Here is a 19,620-nt window from a genome sequence, read left to right as displayed (position 1 = left end):
CGTTTTGCTTTTGAAGCGACTCAAATTCCGGCTCTTTCTTGTGTAGATTAAGTGACTACAACTGTCCAAAGATTTCCGTTTCTACAGACTCCAACTGCGTTTAACGTGAAATTAGACTACAATACTTTTGTTAATTGATTGAAGAAAACTAAAAATACTTTTTTTTAAATCAATTGAGGTAAAAAAGAACAAAAAAGCTTTATTTGTGATTCAACATGAGAAAATTATTCATTAAATCAATCAATGAGAAACAAATCATGAGTTTAAATCATCATCGTAAAGGAGACACTACCAGAAATATTTGGAATTGCTTTATTACAGATTTACCATTTTTTTTTTTCAAACATATTCAAATTAAGCATTTAATTTCACTTATTTTCGTGAAATGTGTTAACGATCTAGTGAAAACTTGGTTCGAAAAAAAAAATTGTGGGCAAAAAAAGATTATGACAAAAACTGGAAAAATAAATAAAACAAAAAATAACCGCCAAGAGTTAAGATTAGATAATGCAGAATAAGCTTCATATTAAAACAAAATTTTGAACATTCTAGAAAAAATCAAACAAATTAATGAATTGATTTTTTGTTTCAGCTACATATTTGACCATAATTAAAAATAAAACGTCATTAAATTGATGAGCAAAAGCATACAGACTTCAACGATTTTCACCACAAATATTGTTAGTTTTGTCAATTTATTTTTTGTTTTTAACTGAAAATTTGAGAATATTTCATTGCAAGTTGCAAAATAAAAAAATCATTAATTCAATTGAAATTTAAAAAAATGAGTTTTCTTTTGATTGTTTTCGATATTTGTTAGTTCTGATTGGATATGATTATTTCAAATAGATTTTCTATATAAACATCAAGCAATACGATTTGATGTTGTAAAATAATACACTCGAAACACGTGTTGGAAAATTCATACACAGAATTGCTCAACTCGCCACTGCCAACAGAAAACACCGAAGCTGATAGAAGAAAACATCTCGTATTACAAGTAACCCCCCAAAAAACCCAAACACAAAACCTCCCAACAAGTTCCCGAACAGTACTCAGTTACAAATCAAATCAATCACATACTTGTTACTTTCGGTGCTCAGTCTCCGGTCCTCGGCGCCGATAAAGACGATCGAATAACGACGTCTGAACGTCGACGCTGGGGTGGCTTTTTCCTCCTCTGCTGCTGCTGCTGGAAAATTCTTGGTTCGATTCACTCACCGGAAGGAAAACAACTCTTTTCCTCCCACACCAGCACCACACTTGACTCCTCACTTCAACTTGCCTTCCACAATCAATTCACTTCCCGCGCCAGGTGTGTAGGCGTGCGGGTATGTGTGTGTGTGTGTATCCAAAATTTTCCCGGAATGACTTGCTCGCTTTCGATCGATCTGACTTCAATCAGCCACCATCACCATCATCATCTTCCTCACTGCTGGCTCGCTCACACTTTTGGTAGTTTTTCCTGATTTTTCCCTGCCCTGCCCCCCACTCTCATGGGATGAAGTGCTTCTGGCGAATCATCACGAATTTTCTTCCGATTGCTAGCCCTTTTTTTTGTTGCTCTTCTCAGAAACACTTCTTTAATGCTTTTTTATTCTCTTTCTTTTCAATGGAAAGCGGCACAATCACCTCTACTCTTTCGACGCTGCCAAGTGGAAAACTCGGAAAATTGATTCGTGATTTTTCAAGCTGGAAATCACGACTTTTTGAGTTACGCGACTAATGGGATTTTCCAGAGCCGGTAGAATAATTGGAACGAATTATCTAACCGGAAGGATTCATTAAGCTTTTACGACTCTTCAATCTACAGAACGAATTTTCCAGGAATTTTCCTCGCACTCACTTTGAACATTTTCCCCGCTCTGAACCGTTGAGCACGCATAATTTTTTTTTCGAAATCACTCAAACCGATGACCACTTGGTGACCACACTCAAGGCCACTTAAGGGGTAACCCTTGACGCTGTTGAAATCCGTGACCAAGGCGCGGACATGACCTCGAATTTCCCCCCACTTGATTTGAGGGGGGTTGGAGGAGTAATAACAGTTGTGTGCACACACGCGTCAAAGCAATTATCCTTCTCGAGGGTGGAAATTTTGGGGCCACTAGCACCGAACTAGGCAAAAAACAGCCAGCCAGCCAGCCAAATCCCAAAAGAGTTGACCCGGCGCGAACCAACCAAACGGGGGTTGTTCCGACGACTACGACGACCACGACGTCTGCACTGGCGAAGGAATCCCGATAGACTGAATCGGCCACGGGACGGGACCAAATCGTTGATGGAAAACTCGAGCTGCGAGGGTTCGTCGTTTGGGTTGGGAAGAGAGATACTCTCGCTGGTGAGAGAGTGAAGGATTTTTCCCTCCCGGAGCAGGAGAGTGAGATTTGGTTTCTCTAAGGAGAGCTGATAACAGGACAGCGGCGGGTTTGTTTTGATTTGGAACAGCTGATTTTGGGTGAGTGGGGAGTGTTCCAGGCAGTGGGTGATGTTCGAAAGTTCACTCTGTGTTGACGGTTCTCTGCAACGGTCGCAAAGAGATGTTTTTAACGTACGCAGTATTGAAATTTCAGTTATTTTGTTTTATTTTATACTGCTTACAAATAATAAAAAATATCTTTTAAAACCCACATAAAATAATGATACTGATAAAACGAGCAGAATAATTTATCACAAAAAAATGGCAAAATATTTTTGAACTCTTTTTTATATTCTCTTTATTTTTCTTAAAGTTCTATAATATGGTTTTCTCATGTTCAAATTAATAAAAAATTCCCTTGATTATATAATCATTTATGAAATGTAAAAAAAACTTTGCTCGAAAAGTCTGAATACAATATTTTCATAGTACTTTTCCTTTGGAAAAAATACTGTTTAATGGTTGTATATATTTTTAAGGTAAGAACACCTTGTCTAAATAATCGCAAACATACTGTGTGCTAAAGCGATAATTAATTAATTAAATAATGTAATTGGTTGAGTTTTCTTTAAATAAAATCTTCATAGGAAAATAAATTTATCAATAACTGTAGATCTCATTGCTACACACTCTATTGGGCATTTTTTTACGATTTCTCTTATCGAAGCTGTGTCCAATCCACTTTGTACCATTGGTTTCTCCATATTAGGGAACAATTTGTTTTATTTTTCGGCAAAGTTGTAGGTAAACTATTACTAGGGAAAATCCCGGTATTCTAATTAATATTTATCACCAAAACCCGATGTTGACTAACTTTACTTCCTTTTTTTTAATATGACCAAATGGATCAAAAGTGCCATAAAGTCCCAAAGTTTTGGTTGGTGTCTTTCTCACTTATTACCAAAATTTGATTATTTAAGGATCAGTTAAGTTGTCATAACTTGTGTTAGGGTGGAAAGATTTTCAATTTTGAATCCTTAGAAAGGTTTTCTAATTACCTATCTAACGACAGGCCGCACGGTGGATGTGGACATCAATTGCTTTAGATGACTGAGATCCGGCTTCAAAAAAGTTTATAAATGTCCCTTAACGAGCTACTTAACCACAACTTAATGTAGTAATGCCAGACTTTTTGAAAAAAAAAACTTAAAAAGATTGTTCTGAGTAAAATTTTTATCAGAGCAAAACTTTTTTGAAAATAGTCGCAGTTATTGATTTTTTTTTTTAAATTAGTGCACATGTTTGCCCAATCTTGAAAAAAATATTTTTGAAAAGTTGAGCAAAGTCTTTATATTTTGATTTTTTGAACTTTGTTGAGATATTGCCATGCGAAAACGAAGTTGACTTTATAGCTGTCGGCCACCATTGCTGGTACCAACCACTAGTGTCTTCCTTTTTATCTACAAGGACTTCGCCGCCCTGGGCTCCTAAGTGTATGAAAGTATGGCACGGAGCGACGGCGCCGAATACCCATATTTACACAAAGAATTTTAGAGCGCCCACCGCGGGATTCGAACCGGCGACCTCTGGATTGAGAGTCCAGTGCGCGGTCCGATTGATCCACACAGGCGGGACAATTTATATTGCCATGCAGTGATTTAAATAAAGGAAAATTGATGATTTCTAAGTCTCACCCAAACAACCCACTATTTTCTAATTTCAGCAAGTGAGGGTCGTATCAACAAAGTTCAAAAAAGCAAAATATACAGCCATTCCACGTCAAACAGGAAGTCTCCAAATCAAAAGTGCTCCGATTTTTTTCGAAAATCGACGAAAAACGCAATTTTATGGACCACCCTATTTCGGATAGGACCACCCTAATCGCCAAACAAAAAAATACGGGTCTAATTATTTGGGCCAAAGAACCCCCACTCCAAATTTGAGCCAAATCGGAGCACTTTTGATTTGGAGACTTCCTGTTTGACGTGGAATGGCTGTATAGAGAGTTTGCTTAGGGACCATCCATAAACCACGTGGGCACTTTAGGGGGTTGGCGATTGTCCACGCTCCATACAAAAAAGATTTTTTTGTATCGACAATTGTCCCCGAGGGGGAGGGGGTTTGAGATTCCCGAAAAAGTGACCACGTGGTTTATGGATGGTCCCTTAGCTCTTCAAAAATATTTTGTACAAGAGTGGGCAAACATGTGCTCTAATTAAAAAAAAAATGAATAACTGCGACTATTTTCGAAAAAGTTATCTATACGTGCAAACGGTGGGTTTTTTTTTGCAAGTCAAGTCTTACTGACAAAAAGTTAAATTAAAAATCACCAAAAAAAAATTCCGTGTATACTTTTTTTTCAGTGTAGTCCATATCCATACCTAAAACTTTGCCGAAGACACCAAATCGATCAAATTATTCCTTCAAAAGATATAGATTTTTTTTTAATTTTCATTTATCATTTTTGTATGGACAGCTGCCAAATTTGTATGGAAAATTAAATGGACAAACTTATGATGCAAAATGGCTTTTTTGGGCATACCGAAGGCACCAAAAAAGTTTCAGCCGGATAAAAAAATACAAAATTTCAAAAAAAAGTAGAAAATTGCTCAAAGTTACCGACGTTCGGCGTCTAGAATGCTTAAAAATAGCACTTAAGTTGCTATATCTCGAGACAGGGTTGCCAGTTTCTTAATACAATCATTATCAATCTATGGGCTAGCAAAACAGATTAAATAAAACTTCTCAAACTGAAATCGACTCACAAAATTACAAAATATCATATGTGTTTGACTTGTGGAAAAGGTTGAATTTTCCCTTCAAAGTTAAATTTTCTTCTTTAAGGGTGCACAGCAACCCAAAATGTTGTTGTCTTCTTATTTCGAAATAGTTAAACTTTAGATCCCAATCCTGCAACAAATTGATTGTTAAAAATAGTCAAATTATGTTGTAAATTATTTTATACACAGTAATTTAGAGAATGAATTAAAAATTATATCGATAATTCGGAGATATTAAAAAGTCTGTAACAAAAATCTTGGTGGCTCTGGTTGATGTGCAGCATTAAAGAAGGAGAAAGAGATTAAAAAAAACAACTTGTTACAGAAGTTATTGTAAGTCAACAGAGTTTTCCTTTCTTTAAGAAGGAAAATTTGATTTTTGTCAGCAGTTAACAAAAGTCAAGAAAGTTTTTTTTAAAGTGGTTGTATTATAGATTTTATGTTGAAAATTTATTATCATTATGAAAAATGAGGATTATACCAAATGTCCATTATGCCAAATGGAATTATGCCAAATGAGTTTTTGTCAAATGCGGTTATCACATAATCAAATTTAAAATTCACCCAGAATTTTCTCACGGGTAAATAAAAAAATGCCTTCTTGGCCAAACAAAAAAGTAAGAGAAATTTCAAATAATTCAGCATTCAGCAAACAAGATGCTGGAATTTGCCGAAAATTGTACCTCAAATCTTATTTTAATGTTCAGATTATTGAAAGCATGCTAATTCAGTAAAAAAAATCCTTGATAATTAAACATTTTTAAATATTGATCAGTGAGTGAATAATAATTTGCTTAAGATTAACATTCTTTTCCTAGTACAATTAATGTCTAGGACTCTTTTTAAAGCAATTTACAAATGGATAAATAACATAATTCATCAATTATTCCAACTGCTATTGTTGCTAATGCCTTTCGAATCAACAAAAAGCATTTTCCGACCATCTTAATTCCCCATACCGTTCCAGCAGAAACTTTCCCCAATTAGAGCATGAAATTATCAAAAAGTTCAATTCTCCTGCCCAAAAACAAATCCGATTTGACTTTTCAAACAAAAAAAAAAAAAAACTAGTTGCTCCATTTTCAGCCTAACAAAAAAAAAACAAACCACTCCCCACCAAAGAAAGGACAATTCCGACCTTCCCTCACCCCCCTCACCAACATTGAATAAAATTGATGTTAATTGCCAAAACTTTTGTGCGAAGCAAAATTTTATTATTTCTTCCGCGGCGCTGCTGGCAACCATTATTGCCTGGGCCCTGGCTGACAACCCAAACGCCAAAAAAAGCAGTGTGAAAAGTTGCTTCTTTGGGGGGCGAAGGTGGCCGCACTTGCCGTTGCCTTTGTCACTGTCGTTGACACTTTTGCTGAGCACTTTCCCATTTTTTTGTTCCTTTGTTGTGAAGACAAGTTTCACACCGAAATTAGGACTTTGCAAAAAAAAAGCGAACGAGCGACGCTTTTATCACCTGCAGGAGCCGTGTCAGACTGTGGTTTGTTTGGCGTTTTTATTTGGCGTTGTTCTTTTTCTTTTGTCTGCAAGTGAGCGTGAGAAAGTGAAATTGCTCACTATGGAAGGTAAGGGGAATTTCACTTTTTTCATTAAATATGTTGGTAAAAAATTTAATGCAAAGTTGATCATTCACTCTTTTGCTAGCACTCTTAATCACTGACTCACTCACTGAATTACTCACTGATTTATACACTCACTCACTTGCTCACTCACACACTTGCTCACTCACACACTTGCTTACTCACTCACTCACTCACTCACTCGCTCACTCACACACTTGCTCACTCACTCACTCACTCACTTGCTCACTAACTCGCTCACTCACTCGCTCACTCACTCGCTCACTCACTCACTCGCTCACTCACTCACTCGCTCACTCACTGACTCATTTTATTCTTTCACTCCCTCACTAACTCACTAACTCACTAATTCAACTATTCACTCATTCAGTTGCTCACTCGCTGACTCTTACTCGATCACTCATTAACCCACTCACCTTAACTGCACTACTCACTTACTCACTGATTCACTCATGACTTACTCACTTATCGAATTTAACTGTAAGCCCAAAATTCCAGCCACAATTCCCCAAAGTAAACCCCGAGACAAAACTTCCACCAGGTGATGCTGAATATTAAAACCACCCACTCACCTCCGCCAGGATAATGAAGTCTCTCAATTTGGCGGGGTGTTTGTTGAATCTTTTGAATTCTGCGAAGAGTTTGCTCCTCGCCCTCTTCTTGCCAGCGAAGAAGGGTGCGTGCTTTTAACGAGCTTCAACCCAACGCTTCATCTTGGAATGCAACCCTTCTCACACCTCCGTGGTTCGTCTGTTTCTAACTTTGAGTTATGAAATAAATTTTCTAACACCATTCTCGCAGTTCCAACATAGCTTAGAGTACGCGCGAGGGTGAACGAACGCACTTGGCAAAAGGGTGCCATTTGTTTCAGAGGACTCCGTCTTCTTCTGAACACTTAGATTGCCAAGCTTAAAATTTTAGATCGATCAAATGCTGCTCACTTATGTTTTGATTCACTCGCTTATTCACTCACTCACTCACTCACTCGCACACTCGATCACTAACTCAGTCAGTCAGTAAGTCAGTCAGTCACTAACTCACTCACTCGATCAGTAACTCACTCACTCACTCACTCAATCGATCATTTACTCAGTCAGTCAGTCATCCAGTCAGTCAGTCAGTCAGTCAGCCAGTCAGTGAGTCAATGAGTCAATCAGTCAGTCAGTCAGTCGATCAGTCAGTCAGTCACTAACTCACTCACTCGATCACTCACTCACTCACACACTCACTCACCCACACACTCACTCACTCGATCACTTACTCAGTCAGTCAGTCAGTCAGTCACTCACTCACTTGATCAGTCGATCACTTACTCAGTCAGTCAGTGAGTCAGTCAGTCAGTCAGTCAGTCACTAACTCACTCTCTCGATCACTAAATCACTCACTCACTCACTCACTCACTAACTCGATCACTTACTCAGTCAGTCAGTCAGTCAGTCAGTGAGTCAGTGAGTCAGTGAGCCAATCAGTCAGTCAGTCAGTCAGTCAGTTAGTCAGTCAGTCAGTCAGTCAGTCACTAACTCACTCACTCGATCACTAAATCACTCACTCACTCACTCACTCACTAACTCGATCACTTACTCAGTCAGTCAGTCACTCACTCACTTGATCAGTCGATCACTTACTCAGTCAGTCAGTGAGTCAGTCAGTCAGTCAGTCAGTCACTAACTCACTCTCTCGATCACTAAATCACTCACTCACTCACTCACTCACTAACTCGATCACTTACTCAGTCAGTCAGTCAGTCAGTCAGTGAGTCAGTGAGTCAGTGAGCCAATCAGTCAGTCAGTCAGTCAGTTAGTCAGTCAGTCAGTCAGTCAGTCAGTCAGTCACTAACTCACTCACTCGATCACTAAATCACTCACTCACTCACTCACTCGATCACTTACTCAGTCAGTCAGTCAGTCAGTCACTAACTCACTCACTCGATCAATCGATCACTTACTCAGTCAGTCAGTCAGACAGTCAGTCAGTCAGTCAGTCACTAACTCACTCCCTCGATCACTCACTCACTTTCTCACTCACACACTCACTAACTCACTCATCCGATAATTTTTTTTTCACTCGAATTATTCAAATCTTAATCTAAACTAAATTTATTGAGATTTTTTTTTTATAATTTGGTCGAACCAGACTTTCACTCAGCTTGGTAACCCCGGTGCCAGGGCGAAACCAAGGTGCCAAAACCCTGTTTAAGTTTGATGGAGAGAAGTGGGTTTCTGAGCATCAGCGAGAGCTTGTTGGGATTCGCGCGTTCTAAGAAGAGCAACGATCGTTTCGGGCAGGTGCCAAATGAATGGGATTGAGCTTGTTTAAGTTATTATACTAATAAGGTAAATTTTGGCGAAGAGAAGGTGTTGGCGTGTTTGTGCGCGCACTAATGCACAAACACAACAAAGTGTAGTGCACCAGCTCTGTTTATCTTAATGAGATTGATGAAGTCTCTGGGAGTTGGAATTGGGCTGAGTTAATTAGTTGATAGGTTTCGTAGCTTAACTTGTTGGATTCGGGGAAACTCAATTAGTTTCGTAACGATGAACTTGAAGATTTCGAAAAGCTGACTGTTTGGTAACAGTTAGAGTTTGGTTTGTAGAATACTCAGAACTGAACTAGTTAAGCTAACTAAATTTCTGGTTAGCGCATTACAAATTTAAAACATCAAAAAATTGATAAACCGAAATTATATCTAACCTCCTTCTCTCCCTAAATGTGCTAAAACGACCTCGAAGCTCTTCAGCGCAGGAAATCCCAACATTCCCAAACCACCCACCACCACACACTGATTGCCAAGTGTGGAGCACAAGAGCATGTATTATGATGAGATTCCCTTTTCCCTTCTAAACTATATCTACAACACCATCGCCATCTACCATACAAACACACACACTCTCCCGGGGGGACCATAAACCGACCCCCTTCTGAAATATGGAGAAGTTTGTGATGAATTAGTCCTGGCCCTGAGAAATGCAGCAGCGTGAGCCTTTCAGCACATCCAGGTCGAAGGAGAAGCCTGGAAATTTCAGTCGACAGTTTACGTGACAAGTCAAATCTCCTCTAATAGTGGGCACGTTTTGAAATGGCAGATGGCACAACAGTGGGCTGTCATGATCAATCAGGACCATAAATTCTACAAAGATATAAACGTAAAATTTACACAAAAAATCTGCAATTTTTTTTTTAAATTGATTTAAAAAAAATGTTAACTACATTGCAGAGCGTTTATTTTTGCAATTTTGCTTTTCGAAAAAAAAAATTGTACCATAGATCTTTATGTTACACATGATCAAAATGTCAAAACAATTTGTGTAAATCACCTACAATTTATTTTAATCTATAAAATTTAAATTATTTCATTTCATTTTGATCATTTTATTTTTATTGCCAGGTTGTGTCATGTCCAAATTTCAGCCAATTTGCACAAGACAAAAGTTTTGAACATAATCGTCTTTTACATATTTGAATCAAGAAATATGTTCATGGAACTTTCAAGACTGGTTGGAAATTATCTTATGGAGCAATTCCAGCTCAAATCAGGAATTTTTCTGGTACTTTTGTACCCGACCCTCTCCGATTTCAATGAAACTTTGTAGACATGTTATCCTAGGCCTATATAAGCCATTTTTGTGTATATGGAGCCAATAGTACTCGAAAACAACATTTGAGAAGGGCGTATGGTATTTAAATATTTTTGTATTTTGTAATTTAAAAATTACTGTATCTCGAAGCCGTTGCGTCGTATCAAAAAGTGGTCAAAGACAAACTTGTAGGAAATTGGACGGGCTTTCTGAAAAAAATACACTGAAACAAAAATACACGCCACATCTATGAGATTTTTTGATTTTAAAGTCTAAAACTTAAATTTAAAGGTGATGTCACGATTTTTTTTCGTTCAAAATTTTTGAGGAAATAGCCTACAATGTTACCAAAAGACTGACGAAAAATGCAGGATGGTATGTCTCTCCTAAAAAAATACAAAAATCATTTACTAAAACTGTTTTTTTTGAAAAGTGGTCTAAACGTCAAAATTTTTAAAAACCAGTAGTGGGAATCGATTCTCCAGACAATTTTACATAAAAGTCTCCATATTGACCATTGTCCTATGTCCAATCCTTGGGAAAATACAGCGGTTTTAAAAATAAAAATGTTGAAAAAATGGGTTTTTTGGTGGTTTTTGGCATTTTCTATATGACAGACTTGGTTTTTCAGTCTCGTAAATACTTTTACCGGAAAGCTCGTCCAATTTCCCATAAGTTTGCCTTTGACAGCATTTCAATTGAATGTAAGGGCTTACAGATCTAAGCTAAATTACATTGTTAATAACTGAAAAGGGAATATTTTTTCCAGTGTGGTAGAAACCTGGATAGTAAATTAGCTTTTGTAAATATCAAAACGGGTCAAATCAAAAAGCTGTCAAAGGCAAACTTATGGGAAATTGGACGAGCTTTCCGGTAAAAATATTTACGAGACTGAAAAATCAAGTCTGTCATATAGAAAATGCCAAAAACCATAAAAAAACCCATTTTTTCATCATTTTTATTTTTAAAACCGCTGTATCTTCCCAAGGATTGGACATAGGACAATGGTCAATATGGAGACTTTTATGTAAAATTGTCTGGAGAATCGATTCCCACTACTGGTTTTTAAAAATTTTGACGTTTAGACCACTTTTCAAAAAACAGTTTTAGTAAATGATTTTTGTATTTTTAGGAGAGACATACCATCCTGCATTTTCGTCAGTCTTTGGTAACATTGTAGGCTATTTCCTCAAAAATTTGAACGAAAAAAATCGTGACATCACCTTTAAATTTAAGTTTTAGACTTTAAAATCAAAAATCTCATAGATGTGGCGTGTATTTTGTTTCAGTGTATTTTTCAGAAAGCCCGTCCAATTTCCTACAAGTTTGTCTTTGACCACTTTTGATACGACGCAACGGCTTCGAGATACAGTAATTTTAAATTACAAAATACAAAATATTTAAATACCATACGCCCTTCTCAAATGTTGTTTTCGAGTACTATTGGCTCCATATACACAAAAATGGCTTATATAGGCCTAGGATAACATGTCTACAAAGTTTCATTGAAATCGGAGAGGGTCGGGTACAAAAGTACCAGAAAAATTCCTGATTTGAGCTGGAATTGCTCTATGAAAGGATTTAATGAATGTTCGGAAATATGAAATTTTGAGATTTTCTTCTTTACTTAGGCCGCACAGTGGGAAAAATCGAGGCAAAAAACGGACTTAATTGATGCCGGTCAAGTAGAACTTTCAACCGAGACTTTTCTAATGTGAAAAATTCCAAGGAACCGATTGGTGATAGTGAGAACCCGCGGAAATTTGCGTAAGGCCCGTTTAAGGCTGATTTACCTTGTTTTTTGCTGTTTTTATGAATTTTAAATATGTTGCTGAAATGTTCAATATTTTGACATTTCTTTTTCTTAAGTGAAAAATTCCGAGGAATTGATTGGTGATAGTGAGAACCCGCGAAAAATTCCGATATACCCTATTTTTTACATTTCAGCAACATATTTAAAACTAATAAAAACAGCCAAAAACAGGGTAAATCGGCCTTAAACGGGCCTTACGCAAATTCCCGCGGATGCTCACCATCACCAATCGATTCCTAGGAATTTTTCACATAAAAAAGTCTCGGTTGAGAGTTCTAATTGACCGGCATCAATTAAGTCCGTTTTTTGCCTCTATTTTTCCCACTGTGGGCCGTTGCAAATATATTCAGAAGTTTAGGTCCCTAGCCTCTGAACAAAATCGAGGGGGGGGGGGAGGGCAAAAAAATAAAAAAGTTAAAAAAATTAATTTACGAGCCATGGTTTCAACATTAAAAAAAAAAAAAAGTGTTTTAAAATGCATTATTCACCTTTCCAGTTGTTTTGCAATCATTAGTTTTCAAAATATCTAAGTATTGACGAAAAAAAGGGTTTGCAGTGCTGTGCATTGGAATTTCATAAAAATTCAAAATATTTTTAATCCAGCCCGAACATGCTAAATATGATTATCAATGCATTAAAATGCATTTTAAATTGTTTTCAGTTGATTTAACTTCTTTTTTTATTTAAATTTTAAAGTTTAAAAAAAATTGACCTTTGATTTTTCGGACAAATTTTGAAGGCGTGGGGGGGGGGGGGTGGAAAAATGTAACAATTCAGCATTTTTATTTTGAAATCACAATTATTATTTTACAACGAACTTCTGATCATTTATTAGGAAGCTTTCAAAGATGTTATAAGATAACAATTACACTTAAAAAATGTAGAAACTGTCATGTTCGTTAATGAATTTTCATATAGAAAATCTTTATTTGATTTTGTCCAAGAACTGCAAACGTGCAAAAGCGAAAAAAATAAACTGTTTTTTTAACTGCTCAAAATAAGACACAATTACTCAGGGTTGCGAATGAGCGAGCGAGCCAGAAGCCATGAGCATGAGGACTTAACAGGTAGCTCGTGCTCGTTCATGCTCATCGCATGCGCTCGCGCTCAATGAGCGCTCATCAGCAAATCAGGTAGATTTTTAGTATTGTTGATGAATCTGGCACAGGCCAATTGGATTGCCACTTTTGAAGATAATTTCATCGCGAAAAAGGGACATGAACTCATCAAAGTTGCATTGGTAATTTAATTTTGGTAAACCGCGGTAAACTTTCATGAAACCATTCGTTGGCGTCGAACTGTCAAAAACTGATCGCGGTGGATTGCGGGGGATACTTTTCTACCACAGTTTTTTGTGAGATCAATGTGGTAATGGTAAATGCTTTGGTGGATTTTTGTTAATTTGAAATATTTCAAGAAAATTTACCGCGGTTAACCAAAATCAAATTAACAATGAAACGATGAAACTTTAATGTTGTCAGCCTATATTTTTTCAGAGTTTGATAATTTAGAAAACTAGTTTTGATTAAATTCCCGATAAATGAAAAATGGCTGACTCGCAATTAAGGTGTCTTTATTTGCTAAGAATTCTTTTTTAACTTATTTTTTTTTAGCTTATTTCTCTTTCAAATTTAGAGTAAACTGTCAAGGAATGGAATTTTTAGGTCTTAAAAAAGCTGTAAATAGGATGGTAATCGATTTTTTTTTAATTTTGAATCATGTTTTTACTTGTGAACACGCTCATTTATTTATTTGGTCGACTCCAGCATGTGAAATGTGAACGTGAAAATTATCTAAGACACAGATTTGACATTTATTATGCAAAATTATTTACAAATAATTGACTAAACAAGATACGGTGCCCAAGATGTGTTCCTTAAAAGATACTATTCAGCTTTATTAAATAGTACACTTTCACGTGTCATTCTATTATCAACTTCTTTTTTTTTATTAATCGAATTAGTACACATTAGTGTACATTTGGAAGGTGTAATTTTGTAAGGTTGAATATTACCTCTTGAATGTTATAATTTTACCTCGATTTAGACTGAAAAAGTTGCATTACACCAGAAAAGTGGTAAAATACACTTTTTCAGAAGTAAAATTACGCATTTCTCTAACATAAAAGACGTACCCCTTCTCAGATGTAATATTTCTATGGTTTTTTTCTGTGTACAGATCTTAATGTAACACCTTAACTCTGACTCCAAAACAAGTTTCAAAATACAAAATATGACAAATAACTTCATCCAATATTATTAAGATTAGCCTATTCAAGCCTCCATTTAAAAAAAAATAACCTCTAAGCTTTGCTGAAAAAAAAAAGTTATTATCGTTTACCCGTTACAGGTAAAAAATAACCCTAATTTTGCTCAATGAGCAAACAAGAGCGCGAGCGCGAGCAATGAGCATTTTCGCTCATAAAATAAACGAGCAAACACGAGCACGAGCACACGTGAGCTAGCTCGCGTCGCGCTCCTCCTCACGAATGAGCGAAAAATGCTAACTCATGAGCGGATGAGCGCTCAAAATCGCGACACTGCAATTACTAAAAAATAAATTAAATTCATTAATTTTCATCAATTCATTTTCTTATGCTTGAAAAATGTTTGAATGATCGCAATAAATCACAGAATTTATGTTTTTTTTGAAACACCAATTTACCAACCAAGAACTGGCACTTTAGAAAAGAGTCCAAAATCCCATAGATATATAATTTTTTGAAAAATAAAAAAACATACAATTTATTCATAAATTACTGCTCACATCCGTAAAAATGCAAAAAAATCAAACATAGAAACAAATAAAAAAATGGCGATACGACATAAGAAGATATCCCGTACCATCAAAAACAATGTTTTGATACTTTGACTTAATCTAGATCAAGCGTGCAAAATGACACAGATTTAAACAGTCAAAAATATGTAATGGCATTCAAAAATACTTATAAGCTAAAAATTCCAAACTCCATTCGAGCAACTTAGTCTTTTTGATCAACTTTTGCTTTACGAAAAAAAACTACTATTATTTGATGTTTTTCTTTTTCACGTTTAACGTTTCAATTTGCTTTTATCTTTTTTGGTTAATGTTTGTTTCTGATAGTGTTTGGCTTATTCACTTTTTAGTGTCATTTTTTTTATTTTCACAGAGACTTTGTAAATAGTTTGCTTGTTTTTCACCATTTCTGCAAAGAATGATACCATTAACATTTAAATTGTAAAAAAATGGGTAGAGGATTACTTACTTTTACTTTAAATAAACGAAATGTTGGTAAAAAAACAATCCATGTTGACCACTGAAAAAAAAATCATTATAAAATTTTTCATTTTTCAAACCTAAAATCTTCCAAAATGTAATAGTTCTTCCTTCCAATGCGTATTGAAGATCAAAAATTATTTGAAGAATGATTTTGATAGTAGAGGGTTAATTTATGACGCAAATCAAGGAAGTTTCTGAACAGCTGCACATGCACATCCAGCCCACCTCGAAGTCCGAAGCCACCGCAAAGTCGGCTCAATCCGGCGAACGTCAACGTCAGTTGGAGATGTGTGGTCTCGGAAGGAGAGCTTGTGGGTACGCAGCTGGCTGTTGAAAATGGATTATGCCATCGTGACGGTGAATCTTTAATAGGGCAAGTTTTCCAGCCATTCCCCGGCGAAGGAAGTCATCGCCAGAACGGGATAAACTGCTCTGCGGTGATCTTGACGGGATTCAATTTGCTGGTGGCACTTTGTCTTGAAAGCTAGTGGACTATGAAAACATTCAAAAATTCAACTGTAAACTTGTTTTAAGCATTGATTTGCAGTGTTAAATTAAGATTATTTTTACAATTTTCAAATGTTTATGCAGAAATTGTAAGACAATCCTTAAGTAGGCACACCTGAACTTTCAGATGGGTTCCTTATCCCGGAGGTTAAGTGCTGGCAGCCGGGCATCATCACGATGTGAAAGTGCGGTAATAAATTTAATGCATTGCACCGTGCATGCCCGGCATGCCGGAAGAATCCTCCCGGGCATCGTTTTGCATTAACTAGATTCTGCCAGCGAGAGAGAGTGAGTCCAAGTGGCTCACGTGTGTGTGAAAGCTCACATGCTCGAGCTGTTCTTCCCTTGCCTCGAGGTGGAAAATCTGAGAAATGGTTTTCATTTCATTTTAGCAAAGGAGAAAAAAGGGGGAAAACTAGTTTGCTTCCTCTTTTTTTCCCTCAAGGGTCGTACGTTACCAAGATGAACCTGGGATGAATAATGTGATCTCAGTTGAGCCAAGAATAAACCGAGATTTAATTAAACTGTGTCTCACAATCAAAACTTTGCAAATTATTTTCTTAATTCCGGCATTAATTTTGTTGATTTATCATATCGTGCACTATCCACTCCTTTCGCAAATAAAAAAAATAAACTTTTCCCTCGTTTACCGTGTGACCGGAAGCGAAACTAAATCGGAAGGTGCTACCACCCAGGAACCAGAGAGCAAACAAACTAACTCGGTAAAATATGGCTGATGGTGCTGGTCCACTTGGGAGAAAGAGGGGCACACAACTTTCACAACTGGCCACATTTTTCCAGGGTCATGGCGAAAGTGGAAAATGCTGCCAGCAACACGATAAACACTTTTGGCACCTTGTGCTGGGTTTGTTTTTCCAGTCTTTTTTTTCTTGTTTTAATTTTTATGAATTGCTGTGTAAATAAAGGTGTTTGGTTTGTGTCTTAATTCGCTTTAAACTGTTTGGCAAAAGGTTAAAGAGGAAAGTTGATAGTGATACGGTAATGGACGCTTATGTTTGCTGTTTCATTTTAAAATTCTGGCTTCATAGCACAGAAAAAACAGAAAAACAGAAAAACAGAAAAACAGAAAAACAGAAAAACAGAAAAACAGAAAAACAGAAAAACAGAAAAACAGAAAAACAGAAAAACAGAAAAACAGAAAAACAGAAAAACAAAAAACAGAAAAACAGAAAAACAGAAAAACAGAAAAACAGAAAAACAGAAAACAGAAAAACAGAAAACAGAAAAACAGAAAAACAGAAAAACAGAAAAACAGAAAAACAGAAAAACAGAAAAACAGAAAAACAGAAAACAGAAAAACAGAAAAACAGAAAAACAGAAAAACAGAAAAACAGAAAAACAGAAAAACAGAAAAACAGAAAAACAGAAAAACAGAAAAACAGAAAAACAGAAAAACAGAAAAACAGAAAAACAGAAAAACAGAAAAACAGAAAAACAGAAAAACAGAAAAACAGAAAAAAAAGAAAAACAGACAAACAGAAAAAAAAGAAAAACAGACAAACAAAACAACAGAAAAACAGAACAACAGAAAAACAGAAAAACAGAAAAACAGAAAAACAGAAAAACAGAAAAACAGAAAAACAGAAAAACAGAAAAACAGAAAAACAGAAAAACAGAAAAACAGAAAAACAGAAAAACAGAAAAACAGAAAAACAGAAAAACAGAAAAACAGAAAAACAGAAAAACAGAAAAACAGAAAAACAGAAAAACAGAAAAACAGAAAAACAGAAAAACAGAAAAACAGAAAAACAGAAAAACAGAAAAACAGAAAAACAGAAAAACAGAAAAACAGAAAAACAGAAAAACAGAAAAACAGAAAAACAGAAAAACAGAAAAACAGAAAAACAGAAAAACAGAAAAACAGAAAAACAGAAAAACAGAAAAACAGAAAAACAGAAAAACAGAAAAACAGAAAAACAGAAAAACAGAATAACAGAAAAACAGAAAAACAGAAAAACAGAAAAACAGAAAAACAGAAAAACAGAAAAACAGAAAAACAGAAAAACAAAAAAAACGGAAAAACAGAAAAACAGAAAAACAGAAAAACAGAAAAACAGAAAAACAGAAAAACAGAAAAACAGAAAAACAGAAAAACAGAAAAACTGCTCTAATTTTTGTTTATTCAAGGTCAATCATTGAAACGCGTCTCGAAACGCGACGTGTGACAAGATAGTACAACAGCGTCGATGTTCTACTGTTGCTGCATGTCTATTTAACTGTAACATACAAATCAAGCCCATCATTAATGTAAACGATATCCACTGGTGATGCTTCGATAAACGGCAATCTAAGCAATGTCCATTGATACGCCTTTAGTTCTAAATCAACTCCATCGCCGTCTTACATATGAGCAACTGACCTGACTTAATCAAAACACATGTGCCGGTCTGTCTATCTGTCTGTCCAGGCATAAATGAGCTTCAATTCTCTTGACTCAATCCAAGTTCTGCAAACCGTTGCAAATTGGCCTTTGCAACAGAATTCTCGCTACGTTAATTGACTCGATTGAGCATTCATTATTTGATCATCGATTGCTACAGCAAAGAGGCCTTGATTGCTGCCCCCGACGTACATCTCCTTGGCCGGATTCCCCTTCCCACACTCTGCTGGAGGCTCGAACTGTCTCGAATGTTTCTGGAGCTGGGATTTGAAAGGAATTATATACAGTTGGAAATTTCAAGCTTACCGTGCTGAGAGTCGAAGCTGAAAATGAACCGTTTCGAATTCCGTTTCCACGCCCTGCATTCAGCTGTCCGTCCATCCATTCTGACTGACATTCGCTCGCACGAGAAATCTTCGATCCATTCACACCATGTCGGATAATGGCGTTGAATGGATTTTCCACAATCAAGATTTCAGTTAATTAAATTTTGCACTTGTATCGCTCGTGCGAACGATTGTCGTCTTGCCGGCGGCGAACTCTCTCCTAGTGCCAATCAAGCCAATTTCGAGGAGTGAGTGTGTGAGAGTGGGCGCCGATTTGCGATGTATCCGATGATGTAGAACTGCTCCGGGACCTGGTAGAGTTCCAGCCCAAAAAGGGTATTATCAGTTCTTTGGAAAAATAATGATTAGGTTTAAATCATAGAACTTTTATGCAAGTATTTTTTATTTGCAGTTTGGTTGGAATTTATGTAGATTGCATAGAGGAATCACCCACTCACTTTTCATAGCTATTGATATCAATCGTGCAGAGAAGGCCAACTTCTCCGAGAAAGCTGAGAGAAAATATTTGTTCAGTATACGATTCTCTGTCGATAGGTATACATGAAGATGTGTCTCCGATCTTTCTGTGAAAATTTCAATGTTTAATGAGGAAGCAAAATGATGATCCTTTTTTGGCCTGGAACGGCTCGACAACCATTTTGAACAGCTTTGTGCGAAGACAGGGCCCGAGTCAAAGGACCGACCGATAGCCAAGAAACTGAACACCATTCATCTCGTCCGATTCGATTACGTTCAATCAGACCGAGCAGCAGCTAGTTTTGGTTTTGTTTCTAGCGAAGAAGATTGGCGTTTGCAATTAGCGCTAAGTAGTGGGTTTAATGACGATGTTTTGGGGATTGAACTGAGTCTCTAGACTGAATTCTGATTCAACAGATACTTAGAAGCTCAAGAATCTTTGAACCTATTTTCAAAACAAATCAATACATTGATATTCCATATTCCATAGTCTGCTTAATTTCCATTTGACCTGTTCTGCTCAAACAAAACA

General features: G+C 36.4%; 2 protein-coding genes across 2 annotated transcripts in view; one reads left to right on the top strand and one right to left on the bottom strand.

Annotated features, from left to right (window-relative positions):
• LOC6037031 overlaps positions 1 to 2,237 on the bottom strand; it is a 177,331-nt gene extending 175,094 nt beyond the window's left edge. The window contains exon 1 of the mRNA XM_038254937.1: positions 1,084 to 2,237. The gene's annotated coding sequence lies outside the window, so the exon portion shown is untranslated. The remainder of the gene's footprint in view (positions 1 to 1,083) is intronic.
• Positions 1 to 19,620, top strand: part of LOC6032662 — a 96,296-nt gene that overhangs the window by 42,780 nt on the left and 33,896 nt on the right.

The sequence above is a fragment of the Culex quinquefasciatus genome, chromosome 2, assembly GCF_015732765.1.
Source record: "Culex quinquefasciatus strain JHB chromosome 2, VPISU_Cqui_1.0_pri_paternal, whole genome shotgun sequence".
Lineage (NCBI taxonomy): Eukaryota > Metazoa > Arthropoda > Insecta > Diptera > Culicidae > Culex > Culex quinquefasciatus.
The sequence above is the reverse complement of the archived record's forward strand: the minus strand, read 5'-3'. Positions and strand labels throughout refer to the sequence as shown.